This window comes from Physeter macrocephalus, chromosome 13, assembly GCF_002837175.3.
Source record: "Physeter macrocephalus isolate SW-GA chromosome 13, ASM283717v5, whole genome shotgun sequence".
Taxonomy (NCBI): Eukaryota; Metazoa; Chordata; class Mammalia; order Artiodactyla; family Physeteridae; genus Physeter; species Physeter macrocephalus.
The window spans coordinates 1,331,966-1,347,732 of record NC_041226.1 but is presented as its reverse complement, the minus strand read 5'-3'; the positions used below and the strand labels follow the sequence as shown (position 1 = coordinate 1,347,732).

Genomic DNA, 15,767 nt, shown 5'->3' with positions numbered 1-15,767 from the left:
CTCTCGGCGCAGGCGCAGTAGGCGGTGCGGGGGGGGGCGGCGGGCGCGCCTGCGCGCTGCGTCCCGAGAAAGGGCGGGCGCCGGCGTAGCGGGCTAGACGCTGAGGGGCGGGCTCGCGCGCGGAGGGGCTGCTTGAGGGAGGCAGACGCCGGGCTACGGAAGGTAAGGTTGAGCGCGCGCTCGGAATAACCGTGGGCCGCCTTCACGGCCAAGGGGTGGGATGCGTGGTACTACAAGCGCTAACAGGAGAAGGCTGGCAAATCTGACTAAAGTGAAAAAAAAAAAGAAAAAGAGAAACAAGCCGCAGACCCGGAGGAGACGCCCGAGAGGCGTGTGGTGGCTGGAAAGCTAGTGTCCGGGAGGCCCAAGGACTCCTGGAGAAAAGCACAGACATCCCGGTGGGAAGTGGGCAGAAGAGTTGGGCAAGTGCTTTAAAACGGAGGAATCCAGGTGGCCGGTCAACACAGAAGGCGTTCGGGCGCGATGCTCACCCGGGGACGCGTTAAAACCACAGGGACCGGCTTAGGCTGGTTGGATTTTAGACACACTGCACCCGCTGGCTTGGCGGAAATGAGACGCTCTGACCTGCGCCGTGAGTGGGCCGCGGGGATCCTCTGACGCTGGCGGCGGCGTAGGCCGTGCGCCCACTCTGGGCGGTTGAGGGTCGTGAAGCAGAGGTGAAGGTGCGTGTACTTCTGATGTAACAATTCCGCTCTGTGGTATTTACCCTAGAGAAAACCTGGCTCAAGGACACCCGGAGACGCTACAGGAATATTCCTGGCCGCGTCGTTAATAAGGACGAAGTCTGGAAACCCCCCCCCCCCAAGTGTCCAAGGCGACGATACTTCAGTGAATTGTGGTAGACCGTGCAGCAGCACAACTACCCAACAGCAGTGGGTGGCATACGGCAACCAGGATGAACGGACTGTTGGGGTGGCCAAGAAGTTCGTTCGTTTTTTTAGGTAAGCCCTCTCTAGCAGTACCTAGTTGTCTTTTACTTCATTGGAAAGTTTTGTTAGATTGTATGTGACAGCTGTCATATCAGCGTGCATTTTAAAAAAGACATAAAAATTGGTGAATTTTTGTGTAGCCATCTTAATGTTGAAGATGGAAGGAAAAAAAGCAATATTTTCGGCATGTTACGCTTTATTATTTCAAGAAAGGTAAAAATGCAGCTGAAACGCACAAAAAGATTTGTGTAGCATGTGGAGACGGTGCTGTGACGGATCGAACGTGTCAAAAGTGGTTTGCAAAATTCCTCGCTCGGGTTAGACCAGTTGAAGTTGGTAACAATCAAATCGAGACATTAATGGAGGACAATCAACCTTATACCACGCGGGAGATAGACAGCATACTCAAAATATCCAGATCAAGCGTTGAAAATCCTTTGCACCAGCTGGGTTATGCGAATCGCTTTGATGTTTGGGTTCCACATAAGTTAAGCGAAAGACACGTTATTGACCATATTTCCGCGTGCGATTCTCTACTTAAAGATAATGAAAACGTTCCGTTTTTAAAACAAATTGTGACGGGTGATGAAAAGCAGATAATGTACAGTAATGTGGAACGGAAGAGATTGTGGGGCAAGCGAAGTGAACCATCTCCAACCACACCAACATCACTGGAGTTCATCCAAAGAAGGTGATGTTGTGTATATGGTGGGATTGGAAGGGAGTCCTCTATTATGAGCTCCTTCCAGGAAAACCAAACAATTTCAACAACTACCACTCCCAGTTAGACCAACTGAAAGGAGCACTCGAAGAAAAGCGTCTGGAATTAGTCAACAGAAAATGCATACTCTTCCATCAGCATAAGGCAAGGCTGCATGTATCTTTGATGACCAGGCAAAAACTGTTACAGCTTGGCTGCGAAGTTCTGATTCATCCACTGTTTTCACCAGACATTGATTGCACCTTCAGATTTCCATTTATTTTGGTCTTTACAAAATTCTCTTAATGGAAAAAATTTCAATTCCCTGGAAGACTGTGAAAGGCACCCGGAAAAGTTCTTTGCTCAAAAAGATAAAAAGTTTTGGGAAGATGGAATTATGAAGTTGCCTGAAAAATGGCAGAAGGTAGTGGAACAAAAGGGTAAATAGGTTGTTCAATAAAGTTCTTGGTGAAAATGAAAAATGTGTCTTTTATTTTTACTTTAAAACTGAAGGAACTTTTTGGCCAACCAGTAGCTACATGAAACAGCATGAAATTCGCAAACATAGTTCTGGGTGTAAGAAGCCAAAGACAAAGGAATATTTACTGTGGGAATCCATTTTAACATCCAGAAGTAGGCAGTACTAAACTATGTTGTTCAGGATGCATTTCCAGGTGATGTAATTATAAAGAGAAAAGCAATGAAGTAATTACTACAAGAGTCAGAATGGTAGTTACCTCTGAGCAAAGAAGGGGACTGTGATCATGGAGGGTCAGAGGAGGTGCTTCTGGAGTGTTGAGAACATTCTATTTTTTGACCTAGGTGGTGGTTACACAGTTGTTTGATTTTAAATTATTCTTTAAACAGTGCTTTCGTGTTGTGCATACTCTTCTCCATGAATGTTATTTCTTGCTATTTTTTAAAAATAGCACCTTAAAGAAAAAACGAATGCTTATGAATCAGTAAGGAAAAGACAATCCAATAAAAAAGTGGGAAAAGACATGATAGGCATTTCATAGGAGAGAAAACATGGATTACATGGAAACATGGAAAAGATGCCCAACCTCATGAATAATCATAATGCACATTTAAACCACAATGAGATAACATTTCACTCTACTAGATTGGCGGGAATGTAAAAGTCTGGTGACCAAGTGCTGGCAAGGATTTGGAGGAAAGGGAATTATTATGGGCTACTCTCATCCACTTTGGAAAAACCAGCATTACCTAGAAAGACTAGATATGTGCGCCCCTTAAGACTCATGTATTGCATTCCTATTAGTATACCCTAGGGGAACTGTTATACATGAGCACCAGGCAACATGTTGAATAATGTTCTGACATCTTTATTCATAATAACTAGAAACAATCTGAATGTCTATCAAGACTATTTATAAAGTGGAGTACCATAAAGACTTGAAAGTGAACGAATGGATCAACATGCTTTTTGAAAAGGTAGAATAAAAAAAGCAAGTCACAGAAAACACAATAAGATTCAATTTATGAAAAGTTCAAAAATAGGAATGCACCCCCCAAAAAAAATACCATATAGGGAAGCAAACACAAGTGTTAAAACTATAACGAGAAGCAAGGGGATGAAAACACTAAATTGAGGACAGTGTTACCTCTGAGAGTAAGCTTCATGCAATTTATGAAGGGCATCCAGGGAGTTTCTAAGGCACTAGTAATGTACTCTTTCTCACTAAAAGGGGTGTGGTTTTTCATTCTTTACATTGTAGCTCTACATTTTAGATTGTCTTTTATGCATGTGATTTACATCACTGTAAAAAAAAATTTTTTTAAGGTGGTTAGGGATGGGACCTTGCATGCATTCAACTTTTTAAAGGGTGATACTTAAATTTCCTCTCCAGTTCTGATTCCAATATTAAATCTTTTTCAAAACCACCGTAGTATAAAAATACAGACACATGAGGGCACTCTAGTCAATCAGTTAAAGGGAAAACATTGAAACTGTGAAAATGAAGAACCTCACAACCTTTTATTGGTGATATTGGGGAGGTTTAGTTTCTTAGATATAAGCTCTCATTTTGAACCTTTCCAAATAATAAGCTCTCATTAAAACAGAATTTCCCAATACCTTGAGTCAGTGGAACTATAGTTTTATTATAGAACAGTTAAGGTAGCTTTTCAGGCATACCTCAATCCACCCAACTTGGCCTTCTAGGTCCAGCTCTGAACACACGTTTTAATATTTAAGTGTATGCATCCGTTCTCTTTTTCTTTAGAATTTACTCAAATGAGTATTACACTTCCAGGTATTTACTGAAAAGAATTGAAAGCAGGGACTGAAACAGCTATTTGAACACCAGTGTTCATAGCAGCATTGTTCACAATAGTCAAAAAGTGGAAATAACTGTCAACAGATGAATGGATATAAATACTATGGAATATTATGCAGCCTCAAAAAGGAATGAAGTGGGCTTCCCTGGTGGCACAGTGGTTAACAATCCGCCTGCCAATGCAGGGTTCACGGGTTTGATCCCTGGTTCGGGAAGATCCCACATGCCTCAGAGTAACTAAGCCCGTGTGCCACAACTACTGAAGCCTGCGTGCCTAGAGCCTGTGCTTTGCAACAACAGAAGCCACTGCAAGTGAGAAGCCCGCGCACCAAAATGAAGAGTAGCCCCTGTTCTCCGCAACTAGAGAAAGCCCACATGCAGCAACGAAGACCCAATGCAGCAATAAATAAATAAATAAATTTTTTTTTTAAAGGAAGTAAGTACTGGTACTTGCCACCATAGTGATGAACCTTGAAAACATGCCAAGTGAAATAATCCAGACACAAAGGAGCAAATATTGTATGATTCCACTTATATGAGACACCTATAATTTGACAACTTCATAGGTACAAAAAGTAGAATAGAGGTTACCTGGGCCTGGCAGGAGATGGGACTGAGGAGTTATTATTTAGTGGGTACAGAGTTCCTGTTTGGGACAATGAAAATTTCTGGAAAAGGACAGTGGTGATGGTTGCACAACATTATGAATTTACTTACTGTTACTGAATTGTACACCTAAAACTAGTTAAAATTTTATGTTATATATATTTTACCACAAAATTTTTTTAAAGAGTGAACGTTTGAGGTATGTGAAAATAGGTCATCAAGCTTTCTTCACTTTTCCTTTTCTCCCTCTTTCTTTTACATATTCCGGCATTTCAAATTGAGAGAAAGGTAAATTATCCTAATTAAAATCAGAAATATGTAATGTGAAGTTTTACAGAATACTCCTTAGTCAGTGACTATAGCTCCATGGCTATTTCTTTTTTTTTTTTTTTTTTTTGCGGTATGCGGGCCTCTCACTGCTGTGGCCTCTCCCGTTGCGGGGCGCAGGCTCAGCGGCCATGGCTCACGGGCCCAGCCGCTCCATGGCACGTGGGATCCTCCCGGACCGGGGCACGAACCTGCATCCCCTGCATCGGCAGGCGGACTCTCAACCACTGCGCCACCAGGGAAGCCCTCCATGGCTATTTCTGATGCTGAGGTTAAGGACAGCTTCTGGTGGCAGGAAAATAGGCATTCATGAATATGTACAAAACATGTTATTGGAAAAGATTTAATAAAATATATTTTTTATAGAATTTTCTGACTCTTGATAAAAGTTGTGGATTGTAAATTTGAACCTCTCTGGGGGCGTTATTAAACTTTTCAAATTTTTCCTTCACGTGCATCTGTGGGAGACCAGGTGTATGGCATTTATAAGCACAATATTTATTTATGGGTTTCTATTTCAGAAAAAGGTGTATGTAAACACTCTCAGTAAAGCATCTGCTTGTTATCAAGAGTAGAAAAAAATATATGTATTTCCATAACCATTCCTAGAAGAATTAAGCCTAGAGGCAGTATAATTATTACTTAGAAGATAGGTTGTTTTATATTACCCTAAAAAGTGTATTTTTTACAAATGAGCATACGTGCCTGCTTGGCATTAGCACTACAAGCAGTGCTGCCATGAACCAGTCCTGATGTTCCTAAGTGGTCTTGCTGTGTCATCTCTAGTCATTCTTCGCATTACAGCTCAGAGCAGTTGGTAGGGTGTTTTAAAGGCTGCTCCCACTACAACACACTCTGAGGTATGGGATTTGGGAGTCCATTTTTTAACCCCTTCCCTGGTTCTCAGAACCATCTCATTTACAGTACATTTTAAGCCAGTGGAACACATTTGCTTTTCAGAGAGTTGAAATATCTCTCACTTTTTTAAGTGACCCCCTGTTTTAAGCGTTTAAATGATTAGATTGAAAATTATTTTTTATATAAATTTATTTTATTTATTTCTGGATGTGTTGGGTCTTCATTGCTGCACGCGGGTTTTCTCTAGTTTATTTGGCTACGCTGGGTCTTAGTTGAGGCATGCAGAACCTTTTAGTTGTGGCATGCGGGATCTAGTTCCCTGACCAGGGATCAAACCCGGGCCTCCTGCATTGGGAACGTGCAGTCTTAACCACTGGACCACCAGGGAAGTCCCCCAAAAAATATTTAAAAAAAAAAAAAAAAGGTTACACATGAAGAAAGATCTCCAGTAATTTATTTGTTAGTTCTTTGAGATTAGGAAATGTATGTGAATAGATTTCTTTGTGGTATTGATGTCCACCATGGCCTGAATATTAAGACTCTGCTTTATATATACGAGACAGTAAAATATGTGTTGAATGCTTAAAGACATTTTAAAGTGCTTAGATAAGTATTCCAGTATCATAGTCTCACCTTTTAGATTTATATGGCAGTAATAATAATAGTATTTAATCATCACTGGATCAGTTATCTTTGTATTGCTGTGTAACAACCACCTGAAAACCTAGAAGCTAAAGTAACAACCATTTTATTTGGGCTGGTCTCAGCTAGGCAGTTCCGGTCTTGCCTGGTTTCCCTCATGTAATTGTGGTTATCTGAGAGCTCAGGTTGGAGGAAGGGGGTTAGGTGGTCTAAGGTACTTCCCCTCCCTATCTAGCTGACGGCTATGGCTGTTGTCTGGGCCATGTGTCTTTCACATCGTGGTCTCAGGGTTCCAGTAGAGTCAGACCAGAAGCTGCAAGGCATAGTAAGCACTTGGCTCATTAGCTACACAACTTCATTTTTGCCACATTCTGTTGGCCAAAGCAAGTCACAAAGCCATGCCAAGAATCAAGGAAGTGGAGAAAGAGACTTTACTTCCTGGTCAGTTATAGCTAAGACACACTACAAAAGGGCATGCACATAGGATGGAGGAATTTATGGCCATTTTTAACAATCTGCATGCTAGGCACTTTACACATGTTTGCATGCATTATCTCATTTATTTTTCACAACTGTCCTATGAGATGTGTATATTATTGAACCTATTTTACAGATGAGAAAACTGAAACACTGAGATGTTATGTAAGTTAACATTTCTAACTTGGAAAATGTTCATTAAGAGTTCTTAATGGGGCTTCCCTGGTGGTGCATTGTTTAAGAATCCGCCTGCCAATGCAGGGGACATGGTTTCAAGCCCTGGTCCGGGAAGATCCCACATGCCACGGAGCAGCTAAGCCCGTGCACCACAACTGCTGAAGCCCGTGTGCCACAACTGCTGAAGCCCGTGTGCCACAACTACTGAAGCCTGCACGCCTAGAGCCTGTGCTCCGCAACAAGAGAACCACCACAATGAGAAGCCCACGCACCGAGACAGAGCAGCCCCTGCTCACTGCAACTAGAGAAAGCCTGCGCACAGCAACCAAGACCCAATGCAGCCAATAATAAATAAATAAATAAATAAATTTATTTTTTTTTTAAAAAAAGAGTTCTTAATGACTAAAACTACGCTGGTAATAGAATGTTACATTTAAAGGAAGCATAAAATATTATAAAGTAATTCAATTATGTTTTTAAAATATATGCACACATACACACAAACATTCTGGGAGGAAATATTCAAAAATATTAACGGGTTCCCTGGTGGTGCAGTGGTTGAGAGTCCGCCTGCCGATGTAGGGGACACGCTTTTGTGCCCCGGTCCAGGAAGATCCCACGTGCTGCAGAGCCACTAGGCCCGTGAGCCATGGCCGCTGAGCCTGTGCGTCTGGAGCCTGTGCTCCGCAACGGGAGAGGCCACAACGAGAGGCCCGTGTACCACCAAAAAAAAAAAAAAAAAGATATTAACAAATTCTTCTGAGTTGGAAAGTAATTGTGATTTCCATCTTTTTTTGTTTTCCACATTTTTTATGAGTATATATTTACTTTTAGAAATTAAAAGTAACGTTTAAAAAGTAATTCTCTATGAAAACTCACAAGAAGAAATAGATGATCTGAATAGACCTTTGTCTATTATAATGAATTGAATCAATAACTAATAACCTTCTAAAACAGAAAGCACCAGGCCCACATGGGTTCACTGGTGAATTCTACCAAACACTTACGGAAGAAAGTATACAAATTCTCTACAATCTCTTGCAGAAAATAGAAGAAGAGAGAACACTTCTTAACTCATTGTGTAAGGCCAGCATTACCCTAATACCCAAACCAGACAAAGACATTACAAGAAAGAAAAACAACAGACTAATATTTCTCATAAGCATAGATGCAAAAATCCTTAACAAATATTAGCAAATCAAATCCAACAATGTATAAAAAGTTATACATTATGACCAAGTGGGATTTATCCCAGATAGGCAAATCAGGGAGCATGATGCCTCCAGCTTTATTCTTCTTTCTCAAGATTGCTTGGCTCTTCAGGTTCTTTTGTGGTTCCATACAAATTTTAGGATTGTTTGTTCTATTTCTGTGAAAAATGCCATTGGAATCTTTATAGGGATTGCTTTTAATCTGTGGATTGCTTTGGGTAGTATGGTTATTTTAACAATATTCTTCTAATCCATGAGCATAGAATATTTTTCCATTTAGCTGTGTCGTCTTCAATTTCTTTTCTGAATGTCTTATAGTTTTCAGTATGTAGGTCTTTGACCTCCTTGGTTGAATTTATTCCTATGTATTTTATTCTTTTTGATGCAATTTGTAAATGAGATTGTTTTCTCAATTTCCTTAATGTCTTACAGCTTTCTTTCCAGCTTAAAGAAGCCCCTTTAACATTTCTTTTAAGGCTGGTTTAATGGTGATGAACTCCTTGAGCTTTTGCTTTCTGGAAAACTCTTTATCCTTCAATTCTGAATGATAACTTTGTCAGGTGGAGTATTCTTGGTTGCAAGTTTTTTCCCCTTTCAGCTCTTTGAATATATCATGACACTCCCTCCTGGCCTGAAAAGTTTTTTTCTGCTGAAAAATCTGCTGATAGTCTTATGGGGGTTCCCTTGTATGTAACAAGTTATTTTTTTCCTTATATTTGCTGCTCTGATTGAGTGAGTTTCACTGCCTTGTCTTCATGTTCACTGATTCTTTCTACTGCTTCATCTTGTCTGCTGTTGAACCCTTAAGTGTATTTTTCAGTTATTATATTCTTCAGTTCTGTTACTTCTGTTTGGTACTTTCGTATATTTTTTATCTCTCTCTTGAAATTCTCACTGTGTTTATCTATTCTTCTCTTCATTTCAGTAAGCATCTTTATGACCATTAGTTTTAATTTTATCAGGTAAATTATTTATCTCCATTTCATTAAGTTTTCTTCTGAGATTTTATCTTATTTTTTCATTTGGAACATATTCCTCTGTTTCTTCATTTTGCTTGACTTTCTGTGTTGGTTTCTATACAGTAGATAAAACAGCTACCTCTCCCAGTCTTGAAGGAGTGGCCTCGTGCTGAAGGTGAAATTTGTCATTCAACCCTGCCCCAGCTCTTGGTTGTCTCTCAAATCTTGTGCTTGTCCCAACAGCTTATTATTTTTTTTATTCAAGTATAGTTGACTTACAATGTTGTGTAAATTAATTTCTGCTGTACAGCAAAGTGATTCAGTTATACATATATATACATTCTTTTTCATATTCTTTTCTATTATGGTTTATCACAGGATATTGAATATAGTTCCCTGTGCTCTACAGTAGGACCTTGTTGTTTATCCATTTTATATATAATAGTTTGCATCTGCTAATCCCAAGCTCCCAAACATTCCCTCCCCCACACCCCTCCCCCTTGGCAACCACAAGTCTGTTCTCTATGTCTGTGTGTCTGTTTCTGTTTCGTAGATAAGTTCGTTTGTGTCATTATATTTGTCATACCACATGTAAGTGATATCATGGTATTTGTCTTTCTCTTTCTGACCTTCTTCACCTAGTATGATAATCTATAGGTCTATCCATGTTGCTGCAAATAGCACTATTTCATTCTTTTTTATGGCTGAGTAGTAGTCCATTGTATGTATGTACCACATCTTCTTTATCCATTCATCTGTCAGTGGACATTTAGGTTGTTTCCGTGTCTTGCCTATTGTAAATAGTGCTGCTATGAACCTTGGGGTGCATGTATCTTTTTGAATTATAGTTTTGTCCAGATACTTGTCCAGAAGTGGGATTGCTGGAGCATATGGCAACTCTATTTTTAGCTTTTTGAGGAACCTCCATACTGTTCTCCATACTGTTTTCCACAGTGCCTACACCAATATACATTCCCACCAACAATGCAGGAGTGTTCCCTTTTCTCCACAGCCTCTCCAGCATTTGTTATTTGTAGATTTTTTTTTTACTTATTTATTTATTTTTATTTTTGGCTGCATTGGGTCTTCATTGCTATGCGCAAGCTTTCTCTAGTTGTGGCGAGAGGGGACTGCTCTTTGTTGCAGTGCACGGGCTTCTCATGGTGGCTTCTCTTGTTGCAGAGCATGGACTCTAGGCGCACAGGCTTCAGTAGTTGTGGCACATGGGCTTAGTGGTTGTGGCTCGCAGGCTCTAGAGCACAGGCTCAATAGTTGTGGCACACAGGCTTAGTTGCTCTGCAGCATGTGGGATCTTCCCAGACCAGGACTTGAACCCATGTCACCTGCATTGGCAGGTGGATTCTTAACCACTGTGCCACCAGGGAAGCCCCTGTAGATTTTTTAATGATGGCCATTCTGACCAGTGTGAGGTGGCAACTCACTGTAGTTTTGATTTACATTTCTCTGATAATTAGCAATGTTGAGTACCTTTTCATGTGCCTGTTGGCCATTTGTATGTCTTCTTTGGAGAAATGTCTATTTAGGTTTTCTGCCCATTGTTTTTGTTGTTGTTTTTTTTTATGCCTGCCTAGAAAATGCACAGGCAAGAACTAAGCAGATGAAATTTTTTTGTGTGTGTTTTTTTTTTTTAATAAAGCAGGGTGTTATTTTTCTCTTTCTTTCTTTCTTTCTTTATTTTGGCTGCGTTGGGTCTTGGTTGCTGCACACAAGCTTTCTCTAGTTGTGGCAAGCGGGGCTACTCTTCGTTGCGGTGCATGGGCTTCTCATTGCGGTGGCTTCATTGTTGTGGAGCACGGGCTCTAGGCACACAGGCTTCAGTAATTGCAGCACGTGGGCTCAGTAGTTGTGGCTCACGGGCTCTAGCGTGCAGGCTCAGTAGTTGTGGCACATGGGCTTGGTTGCTCTATGGCATGTGGGATCTTCCCAGACCAGGGCTCGAACCCGTGTCCCCTGCATTGGCAGGAGGATCCTCAACCACTGCGCCACCAGGGAAGCCCTTCTGCCCATTTTTTGATTGGGTGGTTTGTTGTTGTTGTTGTTGTTGTTGAATTGTATGAGCTGTTTGTGTATCTTGGAAAGTAATACTTTGTCAGTCGCATCATTTACAAATATTTTCTCCCAGTCTGTAGGTTGTCTTTTCATTTTGTTTATGGTTTCCTTTGCTGTACAAAAGCTTGTAAGTTTGATTAGGTCCCATTTGTTTATTTCTGCCTTTATTTCTATTGGGTTGGCAAACCTAAGAAAACATTGGTACAACTTATGTAAGAGAATGTTTTGCCTATGTTTTCTTCTAGGAGTTTTACGGTGTCATGTCTTATATTTAAGTCTTTAAGCTATGTTGAGTTTATTTTTGTATAGGGCGTGAGGGTGTGTTCTCAGTTCATTGATTTACATGCAGCTCAAACAGCCTATGATATTTTTACTTGCTCCCAGTAAAAGGTATGTGCCAAGACCTGTCATTGTCCCAAAGGGGAGGGTCTCAGCACCTGGATTCAGGCTGACTGGAAGCCAGACCCTCAGGCAGCAGCTTTTAAAAGAATGCAATGTATACAGCCCTATGGGACTGCAAGTGTAAGCCCCACTGGCCACCAGAGCCAGGCTATCTGGAGGTGTCCCCTGGGCAGCAGTTGCAAAAACTGGGGCTCCAGACAAGTGTATAAGCTCTTTTCTGGGAGAAACCAGTGAGCTAGAGAAAGGTAGAGGGGGCATGCCCAAATGATCCACAGCCCACGTTCATTTCATTTTGTTTTGTTTTAATAGCAGTCACCCACTGTTAAAGTGATAATTATTATGGCTTAGATTTTCATTTACCTCATGATTAGTGATGTTGAGCATTTTTTCATATGCTTCTTGGCCAGGTGTCTGGGTTTTAAACTGTTACAGAGTGCTGAATTGTAGCTGTTTTCAGCCAATCCTCGTGTCTTTTGTAAGACTACATAACAAAAATAGCTCACAAACAATCTAGAGACCAATGAGCTTTTTAAGGTGCCTCAGAAGTTGAGCCCATGTCACTTCAGTTGGGTTCTAACACTGTTGGGTTGGAGACCTTCAGTGTGGCCCAAAGCATGTAGCAGTTCTAGTTCAATCACTGTTTAAGTAAGTGGATGAATACTCACTCAGAAGGATATAAAAGCCTCTTAAAAGAGAAGGAATGTCTGATTACATATAGAAAACTCTAGGCCTACATGGTTCCACTGCTGTATTCTTCCATCCATTTAAGGAAGAAATAAGACCAACTCCACACAAATGTTTCCAGAAAGTAGAACACTTCCCAACTCTTATTATGAGGCTGGCATTGCTCTGATCCCAAAGCCAGACAGATGCTCTCTGCAGAGGGCCCTCAGACCTCCTTCCTACAGCACACTGACTGGTACCAGAGGGAGCATGACTGATGAAGCTGGGCCTGGAGCTCAGTGCTGCAAAGGGGCTGGGGAGGTGGTACAGGCTGGGGTGCTGTGGGAGTTCAGTCAGGACGAGCACCCTGAATGGAACTTTACAGAAGCTCAAGTTCTCGGGGTCCCGTGTGTGACGCAGCTGTGTGTGACGCAGCGGGAGGGGCCTCCTTCAGAAGCAGCTCGCTCATGCTGTGCAGTGTCTTTTTCCTTCTTTCGAGTTTGTTTTTGTGTCCCGTTGAGTGAAATGCACCTTCCCACTGTACGGAACAGAAGGAATAGTTCCTCTGCTTTTTCATCAAATGAGAATTTTTCTGGCAGTTTTGCAGTGATTGACGTGGCTTAGCCATTTTCACACAATTCCTCCCCATTCTTTTTACGCCTGTTTTGTCCTGAGTCCTTAGGTTTCTGTGGTCCCCGAGGTCCATGCACTTGGCCTGCTCCCCTGGCTGTGGAAGAAGAGGGGGCTCCTGCTGTCTCCCCCTAGCTCCGTCCGCTGTGCTGCCTGCCGGGTGGAGTGAAGGCCACGTGGGACCATCAGAGCCCTTTCCATCATCTTAGATCCTGACCTTCCCATGAAACCTGCCCAGGAGGAGGGGGTGACACCAAGAAGAGGGAGAAAAGCTGGAACCGGAGTAACGCTAAGACCTGCAGGTGAGCTTCGAGGAGAGATGTGAGGTGGGACACGGCGGGCGCAAGCCCGGAGCTGTGGGTGCCAGGTGCTTGGCCCTCCCTGCTCTTAGCAACTGGCGGTTAGGCAACCACAGGGCTGGGATTTCTAGCAAAGTTTTCTCCATTTTACTCATCTGTGAGGGCTCAGCACTTCTCATGAATTAGTGCATGGAAGGCTCACAAAAGCCTTGCGAAGTAAATACGACTCTTCTTCCTTTTTCTTTCAGGTGTGGAGACCCTGAGGCCCGGCTGGGAGCCCAAGGATGCAGGCAGGGTCCCAGCGAGGGCGGCTCAAGACGCCTTCCCTTGGCATCCTTGTCATCGCAGCTCAGGAACTGCCCAGGAGAACTCAAGGCAGGTCCAAACCCGGACCTAATGCAGGACTCACCCCGCGGGGCACCCACAGGCCCTCAGTGAGGAGCGTGTGCCCCACGGAAGGCTGTACCGTGCTTGCCACGGCTGGAGAGGCTGCCTGGAAACACTTTTCTTCCTACCTTTAGAAATGTGCTTGCACTTTCTAGCAAATATACATTATATATATATATATACCTTTTATATGTAAAAATATAAATACACGCACATATTCAGATGTCTCCCTTGAAACTGTGATGCCTGCACGTTAACATTCTCATCTTAAACAGAGAACACTGGCTTGGGGGTAGAGCTACCTGTATGCTAAATCAGCAGCTGTGGATTGTCTTGCCCCTTAGGTTTCAGATCTGCCTGGCCCTGTGATGCACGAGGCTCCCCTGGGCTTTGATGTCAGAAGAACTTGAGGTGCCCTGTCCCTCCCTCGGGTCCCCGCAGCCTGGAGCCTCAGCTCCTCCATCTCTGCTTACCTGGCACGAGATGCAAAGTGCCCGGAGCAGCTCGGCGCCAATGGACAGAAACCCCTTTAAGCAGCTTCCAGCCTTGGAGGACCCGACAGATCCAGCTTTTTCAATTTTACACTCAATGTGCAAGTATATTGAACATGAATCGTACTCATTTATCACCCAAGTGAGAAAACACGGATCTTTTAAAAGCCTACCAAATGTAAACTTTTCCTAAGACCTCATCTATACAAAGAAGTAACTACTAGTTGGACTGATCTTTCAAGACCTTTCTTTATGATTACTTATTTCCGGAAATATTTCATTTTATATTAAAATAACGTGTTGCACAAAATTCAGAAGAAAATATCAAAGTGAAAGAAGAAATTTTTTAAATTATCCATAACCCTGTCAGGTAGAGTGATAACAGCTCTGAATATTTTGGTGTTTTTCATTCATTTTGTGTGGATACACATATATATAAATAAATACGTGCCAATGTGGAATGACGTGGTAACATTTATTTGATAATATTTTTCTAAACATTTCATCAATATATACTACAGAAAAATGCACAACCTCCTTTTATATGCAATACATGACAATCATCTTAACCTAGCATTAAATCCTCTTCTATAGCAGAGTGCAGATTTCCTCTGTGAACCTGCTGCCTCTCCGGGATTCCGGAATTGCCTGAGGTCAAACAACCTTCTGATATGAGTTTCAGTTCTTCATCAAGACTTTTTTTTTTTTCTTTTTTTTTTTCTTTTTTTTCTGGCCTTGCCACGCGGCTTGCAGGATCTTGGTTCCCCGACCAGGGATTGAACCTGCGCCCTCAGCACCTCAGCGGTGAAAGTACGGAGTCCTAACCACTGGACTGCCAGGGAATTCTCCAGTAGGACTCTTATTTCAAGGTTCTGCACACTCTCCCAAGTCATCTATGGAAACTCATGGGCCTTAGGACCACCTGTATCAGGACCCTGGGGCTCTTGATTAAAATGCAGATTCTTGAGTTCCCACCTCAGCCTTGCTGAATAAGAATGTCTGGGTTTGGGGCCCAGGAATCTTCATTTTAAATAAGTCCATCTAGAAATTCTTACGAGCATTAAAGTCTGAGTGACCCTGGCCTTTGACCACATTAAGGTGAGCATTCCTTCTTGGGGTATTGTTTTCCAGATGGTTGAGGAGGTATAGCCCTCGCATTCTTCATGAAAGGGGCTTTGTGTTCCTCAGTGACGCCTAGACTGTAGGGTCTCTGCTTAACAGGAGGTTGTGTGGAGATGAGATGCCTTGGTGGCGGGGGAGACGAACTGGCTGCATTACCTACTCAACCACTTTCACCCCTCAGAGCCTGGATTTTCTCACTGCAAAACGGTGGTGAAAATAATTATCTCATGGGGTTGCTCCAGGGACTGCATGAGATAATGTTTGGGAATGTCTCTGCAAACCAAAATCTGCTCTACAATATTATTGTTATCCACAGCTCAACACTTTTCCCTCTCAGCCGTGGGGGATCCTGGTTAACCATTGCTCCTACACGTGTGATGCCCTTATACAGTAGCCACTAGCCACATGTGACTTGAACATTTAAAATGTGGATAGTCTGGGGAATTCCCTGGCACTCCAGTGGTTAGGACTCGGCGCTTCCACTGCAGGGAGCCTG

The 15,767-nt window shown here is 42.4% G+C and overlaps 1 long non-coding RNA gene across 3 annotated transcripts; it reads left to right on the top strand.

The window, feature by feature from the left end:
* Positions 1 to 68: 68 nt before the first annotated feature.
* Positions 69 to 14,610, top strand: LOC102987991 (uncharacterized). 3 transcript variants are annotated; one of them, XR_002892020.2, is made up of 4 exons: positions 69 to 162; positions 733 to 962; positions 13,182 to 13,274; positions 13,520 to 14,610. It is a non-coding gene; the product is annotated as an uncharacterized lncRNA (long non-coding RNA). The 3 variants fall into 3 exon arrangements; XR_448097.3 differs by having other exon boundaries at positions 13,025 to 13,274; XR_002892018.2 differs by having other exon boundaries at positions 13,018 to 13,274.
* The last annotated feature ends 1,157 nt before the right edge of the window (positions 14,611 to 15,767 follow it).